Consider the following 18232-nt stretch of genomic DNA (forward strand, 5'->3'; position numbering starts at 1 on the left):
TTTCCAATGGCCGTCTCAGTCTCCAGACCTTGAGACACATTTGAAAACCTGCGGTTTGAATTGAACAAGGACAAGTTCGTAAACTCAAACGAAGGAGATCAAGGTTCTGGACAGATTCTGTTTCGAGGAATGGTCGAAATATCTCTCCAAATGTGTTCTCCAATCTCAGAAAACATTTTAGAAAAAGTCTCTGTGCCCTGATCCTCACAAAGTGAGCTATTGAAATCAAGGGAAGTGAATCATTTTGACCCCTAACTGTTTGAGTATTAGTATAAAATAATACTTTTTGCTCATGTTTATCAAGGGTACCAATTCTTTCTGAACCCACTTTATTTATAATACCCTTTTAAAGGCCCGAACAAGATATCCCTGTGTTTTTGAGGTTGGAATAACACTGAAAATTTAAAAAATGGTATAATGACGCCCTTTTTAATGAGCTGTTTGAAAAGACCGCTTTACATTTCAGCCGGTCACACTGGTTGAATCAACGTTGTTTTTACATCATTTCTCCGACGTAAGTTGAACCCATGTGGAATAGACATTGAATTGATGCCTGTGCCCAGTGGGTTCGCTTTCATTTGTCACCCAATTGGTGCTCATGGGTCCTTTTCCATGGAAATGCCCCTAACTTAACATTGAGTCAACACTGTAGCCGGCGTGAGGCAACGCCGTAGCCGGCGAGAGGCAACGCCGTAGCCGGCGAAGTTGCAGTGTCTGGAGAATCCCTCGTTCTTCAGAGGTTTTACAAATAGCCTCCCTTTCTCTTATGGGCCCTGGTCTAAAGTAGTACACTATATAGGGCCCTGGTCAACAGTAGTACACTATATAGGGCCCTGGTCAACAGTAGTGCAATACAGTGGGGCAAAAAAGTATTTAGTCAGCCACCAATTGTGCAAGTTCTCCCACTTAAAAAGATGAGAGAGGCCTGTAATTTTCATCATAGGTACACTTCAACTATGACAGACAAGATGAGGAAAAAACATCCAGAAAATCACATTGTAGGAATTTTAATGAATTTATTTGCAAATTATGGTGGAAAATTGGTGTCCACTTCTATATTTACAGCCCTGTCATGTTTTCCACTATGTGTCCCTGTGTTTTTAAACAGTATGTTGAGACCGTTTAGCCTGGTTTAACTGTCTGACTCACAGACCACTGTAACGACTGGCCTGTCTTGTGGCTGAAGGGGCTCTTTGAACACACCGTTAACATGGCAGTAAACTGGTCTTATGTTGACTAGTTAACATCATGGAACAGCCTTGTTTCAATATATATTCACGTTCGGGCCTCTTGGCTGTGGGACCGTTTTTAAGTCGTCTGATGTTTGACCAGTGTTAGTTCAGTCTGATGTTGGACCGGTGTTAGTTCAGTCTGATGTTGGACCGGTGTTAGTTCAGTCTGATGTTGGACCGGTGTTAGTTCAGTCTGATGTTGGACCGGTGTTAGTTCAGTCTGATGTTGGACCGGTGTTAGTTCAGTCTGATGTTGGACCGGTGTTAGTTCAGTCTGATGTTGGACCGGTGTTAGTTCAGTCTGATGTTGGACCGGTGTTAGTTCAGTCTGATGTTGGACCGGTGTTAGTTCAGTCTGATGTTGGACCGGTGTTAGTTCAGTCTGATGTTGGACCGGTGTTAGTTCAGTCTGATGTTGGACCGGTGTTAGTTCAGTCTGATGTTTGACCGGTGTTAGTTCAGTCCGATGTTTGACCGGTGTTAGCCGCTTGTACAGGCTGTGCTGTGTGTTGCTGGTTGTACAGTCTGGAGGTTGTTGTGTTGCTGGTTGTACAGTCTGGAGGTTGTTGTGTTGCTGGTTGTACAGTCTGGAGGTTGTTGTGTTGCTGGTTGTACAGTCTGATGGAGGTTGTGTGTTGCTGGTTGTACAGTCTGATGGAGATTGTGTGTTGCTGGTTGTACAGTCTGATGGAGATTGTGTGTTGCTGGTTGTACAGTCTGATGGAGATTGTGTGTTGCTGGTTGTACAGTCTGATGGAGATTGTGTGTTGCTGGTTGTACAGTCTGATGGAGATTGTGTGTTGCTGGTTGTACAGTCTGATGGAGATTGTGTGTTGCTGGTTGTACAGTCTGATGGAGATTGTGTGTTGCTGGTTGTACAGTCTGATGGAGATTGTTGGGGTTGTGTGTTGCTGGTTGTACAGTCTGATGGAGGTTGTGTTGCTGGTTGTACAGTCTGATGGAGGTTGTGTTGCTGGTTGTACAGTCTGATGGAGGTTGTGTTGCTGGTTGTTGGAGTTGTGTTGCTGGTTGTACAGTCTGATGGAGGTTGTTGGGGTTGTGTGTTGCTGGTGTGTTGCTGGTTGTACAGTCTGATGGAGGTTGTGTTGCTGGTTGTACAGTCTGATGGAGGTTGTTGGTTGTGTTGCTGGTTGTACAGTCTGACGGAGGTTGTGTTGCTGGTTGTACAGTCTGATGGAGGTTGTGTTGCTGGTTGTACAGTCTGATGGTTGTGTGTTGCTGGTTGTACAGTTTGATGGAGGTTGTGTTGCTGGTTGTACAGTCTGATGGAGGTTGTGTTGCTGGTTGTACAGTCTGATGGAGATTGTTGGGGTTGTGTGTTGCTGGTGTGTTGCTGGTTGTACAGTCTGACAGAGGTTGTGTTGCTGGTTGTACAGTCTGATGGAGGTTGTGTTGCTGGTTGTACAGTCTGATGGTTGTGTGTTGCTGGTTGTACAGTTTGATGGAGGTTGTGTGTTGCTGGTTGTACAGTCTGATGGAGGTTGTTGGTTGTGTTGCTGGTTGTACAGTCTGATGGAGGTTGTTGGTTGTGTTGCTGGTTGTACAGTTTGATGGAGGTTGTGTTGCTGGTTGTACAGTCTGATGGAGGTTGTTGGTAGTGTTGCTGGTTGTACAGTGTGATGGAGGTTGTGTTGCTGGTTGTACAGTCTGATGGAGGTTGTTGGTTGTGTTGCTGGTTGTACAGTGTGATGGAGGTTGTGTTGCTGGTTGCAGTGGTGTAAACTACTGAAGTACTTTAATGTATCTGTCCTTGACTATTTATATTTTTGGCAACTTTTATTTCGCTATATTCCTAAAGAAAATAATGTACTTGTTTACTCCAAACGTTTTCCGTGACACCAAGAAGTAGTCGTTACATTCGAACAGGAAAATGGTCCAATTCACACACTTATCAAGAGAACATCCCTACTGCCTCTGATCTGGTGGACTCACTAAACAGAGAACATCCCTACTGCCTCTGATCTGGTGGACTCACTAAACAGAGAACATCCCTACTGCCTCTGATCTGGTGGACTCACTAAACAGAGAACATCCCTACTGCCTCTGATCTGGTGGACTCACTAAAGAGAGAACATCCCTACTGCCTCTGATCTGGTGGACTCACTAAACAGAGAACATCCCTACTGCCTCTGATCTGGTGGACTCACTAAACAGAGAACATCCCTACTGCCTCTGATCTGGTGGACTCACTAAACAGAGAACATCCCTACTGCCTCTGATCTGGTGGACTCACTAAACAGAGAACATCCCTACTGTCTCTGATCTGGTGGACTCACTAAAGAGAGAACATCCCTACTGCCTCTGATCTGGAGGACTCACTAAACACAACGGCTTTATTTGTAAATGATGTTGGAGTCAGGAGCCCCTGACTGTCTGTACATTTTTTTTTTACTACAAAATCATACCGCCTGGTTTTTCTTAATGTAAAGAAATTTTAAATGATTTATACTTAAGTATATTTAAAACCAAATACTTTTCAGACTTTAATTCAAGTAGTATTTTACTGGGTGACTTTCACTTTTACTTGAGTCATTTTCTATTAAGCTATCTTTACTTTTACTCAAGTATGATACTTGGGTACTTTTTTTTTCAACCATCCATTGTTTTTTTTAATCGGTAATCCTATAGATCCAGGTCTCTATCATCTCAGCAGCTTAGCCAGCAGGTCAGGTCAGGCATCTGTCTCCTATAGATCTAGGTCCCTATCATCTCAGCAGCTTAGCCAGCAGGTCAGGTCAGGCATCTGTCTCCTATAGATCTAGGTCCCTATCATCTCAGCAGCTTAGCCAGCAGGTCAGGTCAGGCATCGGTCTCCTATAGATCCAGGTCTCTATCATCTCAGCAGCTTAGCCAGCAGGTCAGGTCAGGCATCGGTCTCCTATAGATCCAGGTCCCTATCATCTCAGCAGCTTAGCCAGCAGGTCAGGTCAGGCATCTGTCTCCTAGGGATCCAGGTCTCTATCATCTCAGCGACTTAGCCAGCAGGTCAGGTCAGGCATCGGTCTCCTATAGATCCAGGTCTCTATCATCTGAGCAGCTTAGTCAGCAGGTCAGGTCAGGCATCTGTCTCCTAGGGATCCAGGTCTCTATCATCTCAGCAGCTTAGCCAGCAGGTCAGGTCAGGCATCTGTCTCCTAGGGATCCAGGTCCCTATCATCTCAGCAGCTTAGCCAGCAGGTCAGGGGGTTCCAGGCATCTGTCTCCTAGATATCCAAGTCCCTATCATCTCAGCAGCTTAGCCAGCAGGTCAGGTCCGGCATCTGTCTCCTATAGATCCAGGTCTCTATCATCTCAGCAGCTTAGCCAGCAGGTCAGTGGGTTCCAGGCATCTGTCTCCTAGAGATCCAGGTCTCTATCATCTCAGCAGCTTAGCCAGCAGGTCAGGGGGTTCCAGGCATCTGTCTCTTATAGATCCAGGTCTCTATCATCTCAGCGACTTAGCCAGCAGGTCAGGTCAGGCATCTGTCTCCTATAGATCCAGGTCTCTATCATCTCAGCACCTTAGCCAACAGGTCAGGCATCTGTCTCCTATAGATCCAGGTCCCTATCATCTCTGCAGTTTAGCCAGCAGGTCAGGGGGTTCCAGGCATCTGTCTCTTATAGATCCAGGTCCCTATCATCTCAGTAGCTTAGCCAGCAGGTCAGGTCAGGCATCTGTCTCCTAGAGATCCAGGTCCCTATCATCTCAGCAGCTTAGCCAGCAGGTCAGGTCAGGCATCTGTTTCCTAGAGATCCAGGTCTCTATCATCTCAGCAGCTTAGCCAGCAGGTCAGGGGGTTCCAGGCATCGGTCTCCTAGAGATCCAGGTCTCTATCATCTCAGCCAGCAGGTCAGGTCAGGCACCTGTCTCCTATAGATCCAGGTCCCTATCATCTCAGCAGCTTAGCCAGCAGGTCAGGTCAGGTCAGGCATCTGTCTCCTATAGATCCAGGTCCCTATCATCTCAACAGCTTAGCCAGCAGGTCAGGGGGTTCCAGGCATCTGTCACCACTTATACTGTAGGCCTCTCACACCAGCAAATCTAGACACACACACACTTATGTGGATCATGTCCCCTCTGTACTTTGATGGCATCATGTTAAACTTTTCAGTCGACCACAGGGATGTCTGACCTGACCTGTGATTTTATCTTCATGATCGTATCATATTAATGCTTGAGTACTCTTCAAATAAAGTATGACTAAATATTTTGTATTCTGTTGTTCACAGAGCGATCACAATGGGGAAAGGCTGCATGAAGGCAATCAAGTACTTCCTGTTCCTCTTCAATGTCCTCTTCTTCGTAAGTATCTTATTTCCCAGACACAGATAACATGCCTATACAGTGCAGGACCTCAGCCTCTCCTCTGAGTGGATGAAACCGTGCATGACAATTACCGTCTGATCGATATGACATGACCGCCACAGCTCTATTGCCCTGTTGGACCGGTTTGAGGTCGAGTCGGTGGGAGGGAATGTGAACTCATCAACACACACCAACTACTCTGTCGTCCTTGTCTTCTGTTTCACTCTCTCATTCTCTGACATCATTCACTCTCGCTCTCTCTCTTTCCCGCTTTCTCTCCCTTTAGCTCTCTCTCTCTCTCATGCCCTCTGTCTCGCTCGCTCTCTCTCTCTCTCTCTCTCTCTCATGCCCTCTCTCGCTCGCTCGCTCTCTCGCTCTCTTTCTTGCTCGCTCTATCTCATGCCCCCCTCTCGCTCTCCCTCTTTAGCTCTCTCTCATCTCCCTCTTTCTCTCTCTTGCTCTTTCTCTCATGCCCTCTTTCTCTCCCTCTCACCCCCTCCATCCCTCTCTCTCCCTGGTTTCTTCATTAGAGAGCAGATTAAGTGATTGTGGCCTGGTTACCACGGAGATACTCATCCGCTCAGTCCAAGGCTCCCACAATCCCCCCCCTCTCTACCATCCATCATTCACATCACTGAACAGAGTCAATTAAAAATCTGATCCAGAGCTTAAGGCTTTTAAGTTACACTGTCAATGTATGGTGTGATCTCACTACTAACAGGACTGATGTAGAGAAACGTCACTACTGACAGGACTGATGTAGAGAAACATCACTACTAACAGGACTGATGTAGAGAAACGTCACTACTAACAGGACTGATGTAGAGAAACGTCACTACTAACAGGACTGATGTAGAGAAACGTCACTACTGACAGGACTGATGTAGAGAAACATCACTACTAACAGGACTGATGTAGAGAAACATCACTACTAACAGGACTGATGTAGAGAAACATCACTACTAACAGGACTGATGTAGAGAAACGTCACTACTGACAGGACTGATGTAGAGAAACGTCACTACTGACAGGACTGATGTAGAGAAACGTCACTACTGACAGGACTGATGTAGAGAAACGTCACTACTGACAGGACTGATGTAGAGAAACGTCACTACTGACAGGACTGATGTAGAGAAACGTCACTACTAACAGGACTGATGTAGAGAAACTAGAATATGACAGGACTGATGTAGAGAAACGTCACTACTGACAGGACTGATGTAGAGAAACGTCACTACTGACAGGACTGATGTAGAGAAACGTCACTACTGACAGGACTGATGTAGAGAAACGTCACTACTGACAGGACTGATGTAGAGAAACTAGAATATGACAGGACTGATGTAGAGAAACGTCACTACTGACAGGACTGATGTAGAGAAACGTCACTACTGACAGGACTGATGTAGAGAAACGTCACTACTGACAGGACTGATGTAGAGAAACGTCACTACTGACAGGACTGATGTAGAGAAACGTCACTACTGACAGGACTGATGTAGAGAAACGTCACTACTGACAGGACTGATGTAGAGAAACGTCACTACTGACAGGACTGATGTAGAGAAACGTCACTACTGACAGGACTGATGTAGAGAAACGTCACTACTGACAGGACTGATGTAGAGAAACGTCACTACTGACAGGACTGATGTAGATGGTTGTCTATGGAACATTACAACAGCACCCAAAGACTCATTTACAGAACTTAGTAAGGAGTTTAGTCTTATTTACCATGTTGTATTGACTCTCTCTCTGTCTCCCCCTCTGCAGCTGTTTGGCGCCCTCATCATGGGGTTTGGACTGTGGGTCCTTCTGGACAATGAGAGCTTCATGGTCATCCTGCAGGAAGTTTATCAAACTACATACTAATGTGGCAGTCATTTCACCAGAGGAATGAGAATGACAGTAATGTGGCAGTCATTTCACCAGAGGAATGATAGTAATGTGGCTGTCATTTCACCAGAGGAATGACAGTAATGTGGCTGTCATTTCACCAGAGGAATGACAGTAATGTGGCTGTCATTTCACCAGAGGAATGATAATGACCGTAATGTGGCAGTCATTTCACCAGAGGAATGATAATGACAGTAATGTGGCAGTCATTTCACCAGAGGAATGATAATGACAGTAATGTGGCAGTCATTTCACCAGAGGAATGATAATGACAGTAATGTGGCAGTCATTTCACCAGAGGAATGACAGTAATGTGGCAGTCATTTCACCAGAGGAATGACCGTAATGTGGCAGTCATTTCACCAGAGGAATGACAGTAATGTGGCTGTCATTTCACCAGAGGAATGACAGTAATGTGGCTGTCATTTCACCAGAGGAATGACAGTAATGTGGCAGTCATTTCACCAGAGGAATGAGAATGATAGTAATGTGGCAGTCATTTCACCAGAGGAATGACAGTAATGTGGCAGTCATTTCACCAGAGGAATGAGAATGATAGCAATAGTTGATGCCCATCTATTCCTCTCTGTTTTATAATATAATGTAGCCGTGATGGCGAGTGGGGATGCAGACCCTGATGAGTCTTCTGTTACTTCTGTTACATTGTTTACTTTGCCTGCACTGCTCCATTGTTGATACAATGTATCATTTCATCTGTTATAACCAAGAGCACAGACCAGTCTGAGTAGACTTTATGTTAATACAATGTATCATCTGTTATAACCAAGAGCACAGACCAGTCTGAGTTGACTTTATGTTGATACAATGTATCATCTGTTATAACCAAGAGCACAGACCAGTCTGAGTTGACTTTATGTTGATACAATGTATCATCTATTATAACCAAGAGCACAGACCAGTCTGAGTTGACTTTATGTTAATACAATGTATCATTTCATCTGTTATAACCAAGAGCACAGAGTTGACTTTGCAAGTTCTTTATTATGAAGCCAAGATCGATGGAGCGTTGGACTAGAAACCAGAAGGTTGCAAGTTCAAACCCCCGAGCTGACAAGGTACAAATCTGATCGTTCTGCCCCTACTGAACAGGCAGTTAACCCACTGTTCCTAGGCCGTCATTGTAAATAAGAATTTGTTCTTAACTGACTTGCCTAGTTAAATAAAGGTAAAAATATAAAGAATAATGGGGGAAAAAACTTTGGAGTACTTTAAATGTAATTATGGGTAGAAAACTCCATCTTTCACCCAATCAGATGGCTTTATTCATCACAAACCATTTGATGTTGGCAATTTATTTTATTGATTACTTCATTGGCAAAGTGGGTTAGGTTAGAGGAAATGCCGCAGGAAATGCCAACAACAACAGTGAGCAATTGTATTCATGCATGAAAAAAATAATGAAAGAAAAGCATTTCAAGTTGGAATTCTGTCAAGTTAGTGTGGCAGAGGTGGAACAATTGTTGTTAACGAACAATAATGACAAACCTCCTGGCATCGACAACTAAGATGGAAAGCTACTGAGGATGGTAGCTGACTCTACAGCCACTCCTATCTGTCATATTTTTAATCTGGAGCCTAAGAGGAAAGTCTTTGTCCTCAGGCCTGAGGGAAGAAAAGTCATTCCACTACCCAAGAGTGGTAAAAACGCCTTTACTGGTTCTAACAGGAGACCTATAAGCTACCAGCTCTTAACAAACTGTTGGAAAAATGGTGTTCGATCAAGTACAATGCTATTTCTCTTTAAACAAATGAACAGCAGACTTTTTCAGCATGCTTATAGAGAAGGGCACTAACATGTACTGCACTGACAAACACATGACTGATGATTGGTTGAACGAAATGGATATTTAGTTAGATTGTGGGAGCTGCATTGTTAGATTTCAGTGCAGCCTTTGATATTAACCATAACCTGTTGTTCAAAAACATGTGTGTTATGACTTTTCAACCTCTGCCATACCGTGATTCAGAGAAACTATCTAATAGAACTCAGGGGTTTCTTTTAGTGGAAGCTTCTCTGTCAAACATTTTAAAGTTTGGTGTACAGGACTGAGGGCAGCTCTCTAGGCTCTCTACCCTTTTTTTTTCTATATGACCCATATTACCAGAAGTAACCTTTTATTTCTGTCTACAAAACCACGTCAACAGGGCCGTTTTAAACTAATCCCGGGTTGCTAATTATTGGTTTGATAACAAACAACGTCATGTTACCTAGCTAGCTAACAACCTGGTAACTTCACACTAGGTTTAGGCACATCTGATTGGCCCAGGAAGAAAGGAAAGGGTTTGCTCCTCGTGAGATGGGATTCCAAGGTAGGATTCATAACAGGCCTAATGGGAGACTAAACTGTATAGGATTCACAGGCCTAATGGGAGACTAAACTATAACAGGACTCATACCCTCCCAAACCGTTCCCTCCCCCCCACCACTGTTCACTCCCCCAACGTTAGAGGAGAGAGGGATCTGTTCTCTAGCCGTTCCAACGTTAGAGGAGAGGGATCTGTTCTCTAGATGTTCCAACGTTAGAGTAACGGTAATGAGGAGAGGGATCTGTTCTCTAGATGTTCCAACGTTAGAGTAACGGTAATGAGGAGAGGGATCTGTTCTCTAGATGTTCCAACGTTAGAGGAGAGGGATCTGTTCTCTAGAAAACAACGTTAGACAACGGTGATGAGGAGAGGGATCTGTTCTCTAGATGTTCGAACGTTAGAGGAGAGGGATCTGTTCTCTAGCCGTTACAACGTTAGAGTAACGGTGATGAGGAGAGGGATCTGTTCTCTAGATGTTCCAACGTTAGAGTAACGGTGATGAGGAGAGGGATCTGTTCTCTAGCTGTTCCAACGTCAGAGGAGAGAGGGATGTGTTCTCTAGATGTTCCAACGTCAGAGGAGAGAGGGATGTGTTCTCTAGATGTTCCAACGTCAGAGGAGAGGGGGATCTGTTCTCTAGCTGTTCCAACGTTAGAGGAGAGAGGGATCTGTTCTCTAGCTGTTCCAACGTTAGAGGAGAGGGATCTGTTCTCTAGCCGTTCCAACGTCAGAGTAACGGTAATGAGGAGAGGGATCTGTTCTCTAGCTGTTCCAACGTCAGAGGAGAGGGATCTGTTCTCTAGCTGTTCCAACGTCAGAGGAGAGGGATCTGTTCTCTAGCTGTTCCAACGTCAGAGTAACGGTAATGAGGAGAGGATCTGTTCTCTAGATGTTCCAACGTTAGAATGACAGGTAATGAGGAGAGGGATCTGTTCTCTAGATGTTCCAACGTTAGAGTAACAGTCATGAGGAGAGGGATCTGTTCTCTAGCTGTTCCAACGTTAGAGTGACGGTAATGAGGAGAGGGATCTGTTCTCTAGCTGTTCCAACGTCAGAGTAACAGTAATGAGGAGAGAGGATGTGTTCTCTAGCAGTCCAACGTCAGAGTGACGGTAATGAGGAGAGGATCTGTTCTCTAGCTGTTCCAACGTCAGATGACAGGTAATGAGGAGAGGGATCTGTTCTCTAGCTGTTCCAACGTCAGAGTAACGGTAATGAGGAGGATCTGTTCTCTAGCTGTTCCAACGTCAGAGTAACGGAATGAGGAGAGGGATCTGTTCTCTAGCCGTTCCAACGTCAGAGTGACGGTAATGAGGAGAGGGATCTGTGATGTGCTGCAGGGTCTGTCTCTAATAATCAGAGACGTGTCTGGTTAAACTACTTTTGCTGGGAATGAGGGTTCCCATCCAGCGGTTTACATATTCCTTCAGTGATATTGCCACAGTCATCCCACTTAGAATAAGAAGAAGAAGAAGAAATCAGCCAACATGGCATTATTGAACTTCATGTATTCCACATTGGTCACACCTAGGAATATAATGCAGCCAACCAACCACAGCTATTTCATCACAGTATTAAATAGGATACTGTTTTTTCTGTGTATTTAGTTCGCTTTGTCTCTATGACCTATATACATTTGGCCATGTTTCACATCTTGCATAAGCATTTCACTGTACTGCGCTGACACTCGCTGACAAAGAAACACTTTGATTTGCATGGCGTGCCAGATGTTTCTGCCATTATAGTGAAAACCTCTGGGGATCTCGGGAGCTCGTCTCTGTCTCCAGAGGATGATGTCTCCTAAACCAAATACTTGAGATGAGGTTGAACTGTCCGTTCTCTCTCTCTTCTCTCTCTCTCTCTCTGTGTCTCAGTGGTGGTTTTCTGGGCTTTGCAGAAATGGTTGGGCCTCCGTGATGGCACACGTCTGGTTCCAGACCTCCGGAGTGATCCACAGAAACACGCTTCTCTCTTTCCTTTGAGGAAGCCTCAGAATGTTTGGCAGTGACACACACACACACACTGAGAACAGTGTCCTCAGAGTAACATATATAATTCCTCCTGTTGCCAGACATAATATATGTCCCAAATGTGCAGCCTGTTCCCTATAGTGCACAATATTTTATGTTTTTTAAGTGAACTTTTGGTCCAAAGTAGTGCACTATATCGGGAAAAGGGTGCCATTTGAAATGCAGACCCCTAATCTCTCTCTGGCTCCAGTGGACTTTTAGTTTTTATAAAATCCAGAATTCCCAGACCTGTTTCCATGAACAGATAATGGTTTGAGATCAGTCTCCTTTTGGCTTTGTGGGAATGAGTTACCTTATAGGAAGATGCCTGTTATATTCAACAGAGATGCTGGTTTGAGTTCAGGTCTCCTTTTGACTTTGAGGGAATGAGTTACCTTATAGGAAGATGCCTGTTATATTCTACTGTCTGTCTGTCTACCTGTCAGACGTGAGGCAGTCACTGTGTCTGCTAAGGGATGAATGGGTTAAAATGCCTGTCATGTGTAGTAGGTGTGCTAACATGCTAGCCTATATATGGTTTTTACCATAGCGATGCTAAAATGCTAGCCTGTGTATAGCCTACATCAGCCTGCTTAAATACAAGCCTGCACAGTAGTCGATTGCTAAACTGCTAACCTATATGTGTTAACAGCAGATATGCTAACCATTGTCTGCAATGTTCCCACCTCTAAAGAGGAGTACCCCATTGTGTACTGTAGGTATGCTAAAATGCTAGCCTATATATGGTTTTTACCACAGCGACTAATGAACCTGAGAGTGTTGCTTTGTTTCTCTCTACAGAAGAGTCCTCCACAGCGCTGAAGATGGCTTGACTTTATCCTGATAGGTGTCGGTGGTCTCTCCATGTTGATGGGCTTCCTGGGTTGCCTGGGGGCGATCTACGAGATCCGCTGTCTGCTGGGCCTGGTGAGCAGGCACACACACACCAGTCAGGCACACACACACACACACAGGCACACACACACACAGGCACACACACACACAGGCACACACACACACACACACACACAGGCACACACACACACACAGGCACAGGCACACACACACAGGCACAGGCACACATGTATCACACACACACACACAAGACACACACACACACACACAGGCACACACACACACACAGGCGCACACAGGCGCACACAGGCGCACACAGGCGCACACAGGCGCACACAGGCGCACACAGGCGCACACAGGCGCACACAGGCGCACACAGGCGCACACAGGCGCACACAGGCGCACACAGGCGCACACAGGCGCACACACACAGGCACACAGACACACAGACGCACACGCGCACACACAGGCACACACAGGCACACACAGGCACACACAGACACACACACACACACACACACAGGCACACACAGGCACACACAGGCACACACAGGCACACACAGGCGCACACAGGCGCACACTCGCAATCTGACTCGCAATCAGTGGTGCACAAATCTAAAGTCAAAACCATCTTTAAAACATTGCTGGCATCTCCAAAATCTACACTGAGTGCACAAAGTTGACATTAGAACACCTGCTCTTTCCATGACATAGACGGACCAGGTGAATCCAGGTGAAAGATGATCCCTTATTGATGTCATTGTTAAATCCACTTCAATCAGTGTAGATGAAGGAGAGGAGACAGGTTAAAGCCAGGTACACTGCCAGGTACACTGGTTTGTGTCAAGACCTGCAATGCTGCTGGGTTTTTCACACTCAACAGTTCCCAGTGTGTATCAAGAATGGTCCACCACCCAAAGGACATCCAACCAACTTGACACAACTGTGGGAAGCATTGGAGTCAACATGGGCCAGTATCCCTGTGGAAGGCTTTCAACACCTTGTAGAGACCCTGTGGAAGGCTTTCAACACCTTGTAGAGACCCTGTGGAAGGCTTTCAACACCTTGTAGAGACCCTGTGGAAGGCTTTAACACCTTGTTTAGACCCTGTGGAAGGCTTTCAGACCTTGTAGAGTCCCTGTGGATACTTTCCAGTTGGATATTGTAGCAACACAAAGCCCGTGGCTGTTCCTGTTGGATATTATAGTTGACACAAAGCCCCGTGGCTGTTCCTGTTGGATATTATAGCAACACAAAGCCCGTGGCTGTTCCAGTTGGATATTGTTGCAACACAAAGCCCGTGGCTGTTCCAGTTGGATATTATAGCAACACAAAGCCCCTGGCTGTTCCTGTTGGATATTATAGTTAACACAAAGCCCCAGTCTGTTCCAGTTGGACTATTGTTGCAACACAAAGCCCGTGGCTGTTCAGTTGGATATTATAAACACAAAGCCCCAGTGGCTGTTCCTTTATATTGTAGCAACACAAAGCCCTGTGGCTGTTCCTGTTGGATATTATAGCAACACAAAGCCCCGTGGCTGTTCCTGTTGGATATTATAGCAACACAAAGCCCGTGGCTGTTCCAGTTGGATATTAAGCAACACAAAGCCCAGTCTGTTCCAGTTGGATATTATGCAACACAAAGCCCCGTGGCTGTTCAGTTGGATATTATAGCAACACAAAGCCCAGTGGCTGTTCCAGTTGATATTATAGCAACACAAAGCCCCGTGGCTGTTCCAGTTGGATATTATAGCAACACAAAGCCAGTCTGTTCCAGTTGGATATTATAGCAACACAAAGCCCCTTTATGTTGATACTGTTCCAGTTGGATATTATAGCAACACAAACCCCGTGGCTGTTCCTGTTGGATATTATAGCAACACAAAGCCCCGTGGCTCTTCCAGTTGGATATTATAGCAACACAAAGCCCCGTGGCTGTTCCAGTTGGATATTATAGCAACACAAAGCCCCGTGGCTGTTCCAGTTGGATATTATAGCAACACAAAGCCCGTGGCTGTTCCAGTTGGATATTATAGCAACACAAAGCCCCGTGGCTGTTCCAGTCTGTTATTATAGCAACACAAAGCCCCGTGGCTGTTCCAGTTGATATTATGGCAACACAAAGCCCCGTGGCTGTTCCAGTTGGATATTATAGCAACACAAAGCCCAGTCTGAGTTGTTTTAGTTGGATATTGTATCATCATTAAACCCCGTGAGTTCCAGTTGGATATTGAGCAACACAAAAGCCCCGTACTGTTCAGTTGGATATTGTAGCAACACAAAGCCCTGTGGCTGTTCCAGTTGGATATTGTAGCATCTCTGTTATAACTAGGAGATGATGTGGAGTTCACATCCTAGTCAATGTATTTACATACATAGTTGAATACATAATGCATTTCTATTTGAAGGCATGTTGATGTCTGAACGATGCTGCAGGGGATGATGTCGGGTGATTGGGTGGATGTGTTTATGCATTGTTATGGACTGTTGCCAGTCTGAGTTGATGTCATCTCATATATCCCATGATCCTCTCTTCCTCCCCAAGAGCACCTGCCTGCTGCTGATTCTGATTGGTCAGGTGGCACAATGTACTCATCTACTATAACCAGAAGGACCAGGTGAGTGATGTCACTTCCTGTTTACACCTGTTGTTGGTCTATTCAGGAAAGAGAAATGTCAGAAAAGTATGTCATTTTGTAATTTAGCAGACACATTATAACCACTGTGACTTACAGGAGCAATTAGGGTTTAGTGCCTTGCTCAAGGGCACATCGACAGATTTTTATAACTAAGAGCTCGGAGATTCCCAGCAATATTTGACTTTATGTTAAAGCTCTGAACTGCATCTGCTCTGAACCACTAGACACAGACCAGTTCTGGTGTACCTGAACATTCCAGAATGTTGAACCTACATGTCTGTTCTACACAATGTATCATTTCATCTGTTATAACCAAGAGTACCTGAGACATTCCAGAATGTTGAACCTACATGTTGTTCTACAATGTGTCACCTGAACATAACCAGAATGTTGAACCTACATGTCTGTTCTACACGAGTGTGTACCTTTCCAGAATGTTAACCTACATGTGTTCTCATCGGTGTATACCTGAACATTCAGAATGTTGAACCTGACATGTCTGTTCTACAATGTATCCTGAACATTCAGAATGTTGAACCTACATGTCTGTTCACACTGTGTATACCTGAGCACATTCCAGAATGTTGAACCTACATGTCTGTTCTACAATGTACCTCATTCCAGAATGTTGAACCAATGTCTGCACAGACCAGTCTGTACCTGAACATTCCAGAATGTTGAACCTACAATGTCTGTTCACTGTTATAACCAAGAACATTCAGAATGTTGAACCCGCCTGAACACAACCTGTTCTGTAGAAAATGACTCACTACACCCTTGAGAAAACACCTTGTTCTGAGACTGATTACACCTTATTACTTAGTCAGAACACGCTACCAAAAGCTGTGTTAATACATTCTATAGGACCAGAATGACATATACATTCTATAGGACCAGAATGACATATACATTCTATAGGACCAGAACAACATTCTATAGGACCAGAACAACATTCTATAGGACCAGAATAACAATCTATAGGACCAGAATAACAAACTATAGGACCAGAATAACATATAAATTCTATAGGACCAGAATAACATAAACATTCTATTGGACCAGAATAACAATCTATAGGACCAGAATAACATTCTATAGGACCAGAACAACATTCTATAGGACCAGAACAACATATACATTCTATAGGACCAGAACAACATTCTATAGGACCAGAACAACATATATATTCTATAGGACCAGAACAACATTCTATAGGACCAGAACAACATATACATTCTATAGGACCAGAACAACATTCTACTGGACCAGAACAACATATACATTCTATAGGACCAGAACAACATTCTACTGGACCAGAACAACATATACATGTAGAATAATAGGGAAGACATCCAAATGAAATAATACATATGGAACTAGGCACTAGTGTAGTGGAGGAGATTATTGTTTAAATGAGGCCTTTATAACCCCAGAGGCCCCAGGAGGACCAGTCTGAAAGCCTGGCCAGGTGTGTGTCTGTCAGTGAGAGGAAGTAAGCAGAGGGGTCAGAGAGGTGTGTGTCGGTGAGGAGAGGGGTCAGAGAGATAGGGGTCAGAGAGTTTGACTGCTGCTCGTAGAAACACACTCACAGCAGCTGGAGAGATGTGTGAACACAGATGTGGATAATTGGAGAAACATGCACACACACACACACCTTCTATAACTTTCTAGCTGGTTTGGAATGACTTAGCAGATTGTAGCAGAAGATGTAAACTTGTAATGGAACAGAATCCATCTTGGCTGGATAGGATAGTTTGGCTTGGTTCAGCCACCTCAACAACACACACAAACACACACACACACACTGCCTGTCTCTCCCAGTGGACCTGAAGGGAAACATCTGACTAGGAAACGCCGTAAAGCTGAAATCCACCTCTCAGACTCTCTATAGTGCACTACTTAGGGAGGAGGATGCCATTTGGGACAACATAGATATTATCCCTGAAGTAGTACACTATATAGGGAAGAGGGTGTTGTTTGGGACAGCCATAGATATTATCCCTGATGTATCCCTGAAGTACTGCACTATATAGGGAAGAGGGTGCTGTTTGGGACAGCCATAGATATTATCCCTGAAGTAGTGCACTATATAGGGAAGAGGGTGCTGTTTGGGACAGCCATAGATATTATCCCTGAAGTAGTACACTATTACATTTACATTTAAGTCATTTAGCAGACGCTCTTATCCAGAGCGACTTATATAGGGAAGAGGGTGCTGTTTGGGACAGCCATAGATATTATCCCTGAAGTACTGCACTATATAGGGAAGAGGGTGCTGTTTGGGACAGCCATAGATATTATCCCTGAAGTAGTGCACTACTTAGGGAGGAGGGTGCTGTTTGGGACAGCCATAGATATTATCCCTGAAGTAGTGCACTACTTAGGGCGGAGGGTGCTGTTTGTGACAGCCATAGATATTATCCCTGAAGTAGTGCACTATATAGGGAAGAGGGTGCTGTTTGGGACAGCCATAGATATTATCCCTGAAGTACTGCACTACTTAGGGAAGAGGGTGCTGTTTGGGACAGCCATAGATATTATCCCTGAAGTAGTGCACTACTTAGGGAAGAGGGTGCTGTTTGGGACAGCCATAGATATTATCCCTGAAGCTTCCTGCTTTTTGGATCTGAAATGGAACCAAGTCTGGATCTAACATTTAACATTATTTTTATTTATTTTATTTCACCTTTATTTAACCAGGTAGACCAGATCACCTTTATTTAACCAGGTAGACCAGATCACCTTTATTTAACCAGGTAGACCAGATCACCTTTATTTAACCGGGTAGACCAGATCACCTTTATTTAACCAGGTAGACCAGATCACCTTTATTTAACCAGGTAGACCAGATCACCTTTATTTAACCAGGTAGACCAGATCACCTTTATTTAACCAGGTAGACCAGATCACCTTTATTTAACCAGGTAGACCAGATCACCTTTATTTAACCAGGTAGGCCAGATC

General features: G+C 44.6%; 1 long non-coding RNA gene across 1 annotated transcript in view; it reads left to right on the forward strand.

The window, feature by feature from the left end:
• LOC135571027 (uncharacterized) overlaps positions 1 to 7391 on the forward strand; it is a 31876-nt gene extending 24485 nt beyond the window's left edge. Inside the window, exons 2-3 of the long non-coding RNA XR_010463624.1 lie at positions 5463 to 5535; positions 7315 to 7391. This is a non-coding gene — a long non-coding RNA (uncharacterized LOC135571027). The remainder of the gene's footprint in view (positions 1 to 5462; positions 5536 to 7314) is intronic.
• Positions 7392 to 18232: the final 10841 nt, after the last annotated feature.

Source organism: Oncorhynchus nerka, unplaced genomic scaffold (assembly GCF_034236695.1).
Source record: "Oncorhynchus nerka isolate Pitt River unplaced genomic scaffold, Oner_Uvic_2.0 unplaced_scaffold_841, whole genome shotgun sequence".
Taxonomy (NCBI): domain Eukaryota; kingdom Metazoa; phylum Chordata; class Actinopteri; order Salmoniformes; family Salmonidae; genus Oncorhynchus; species Oncorhynchus nerka.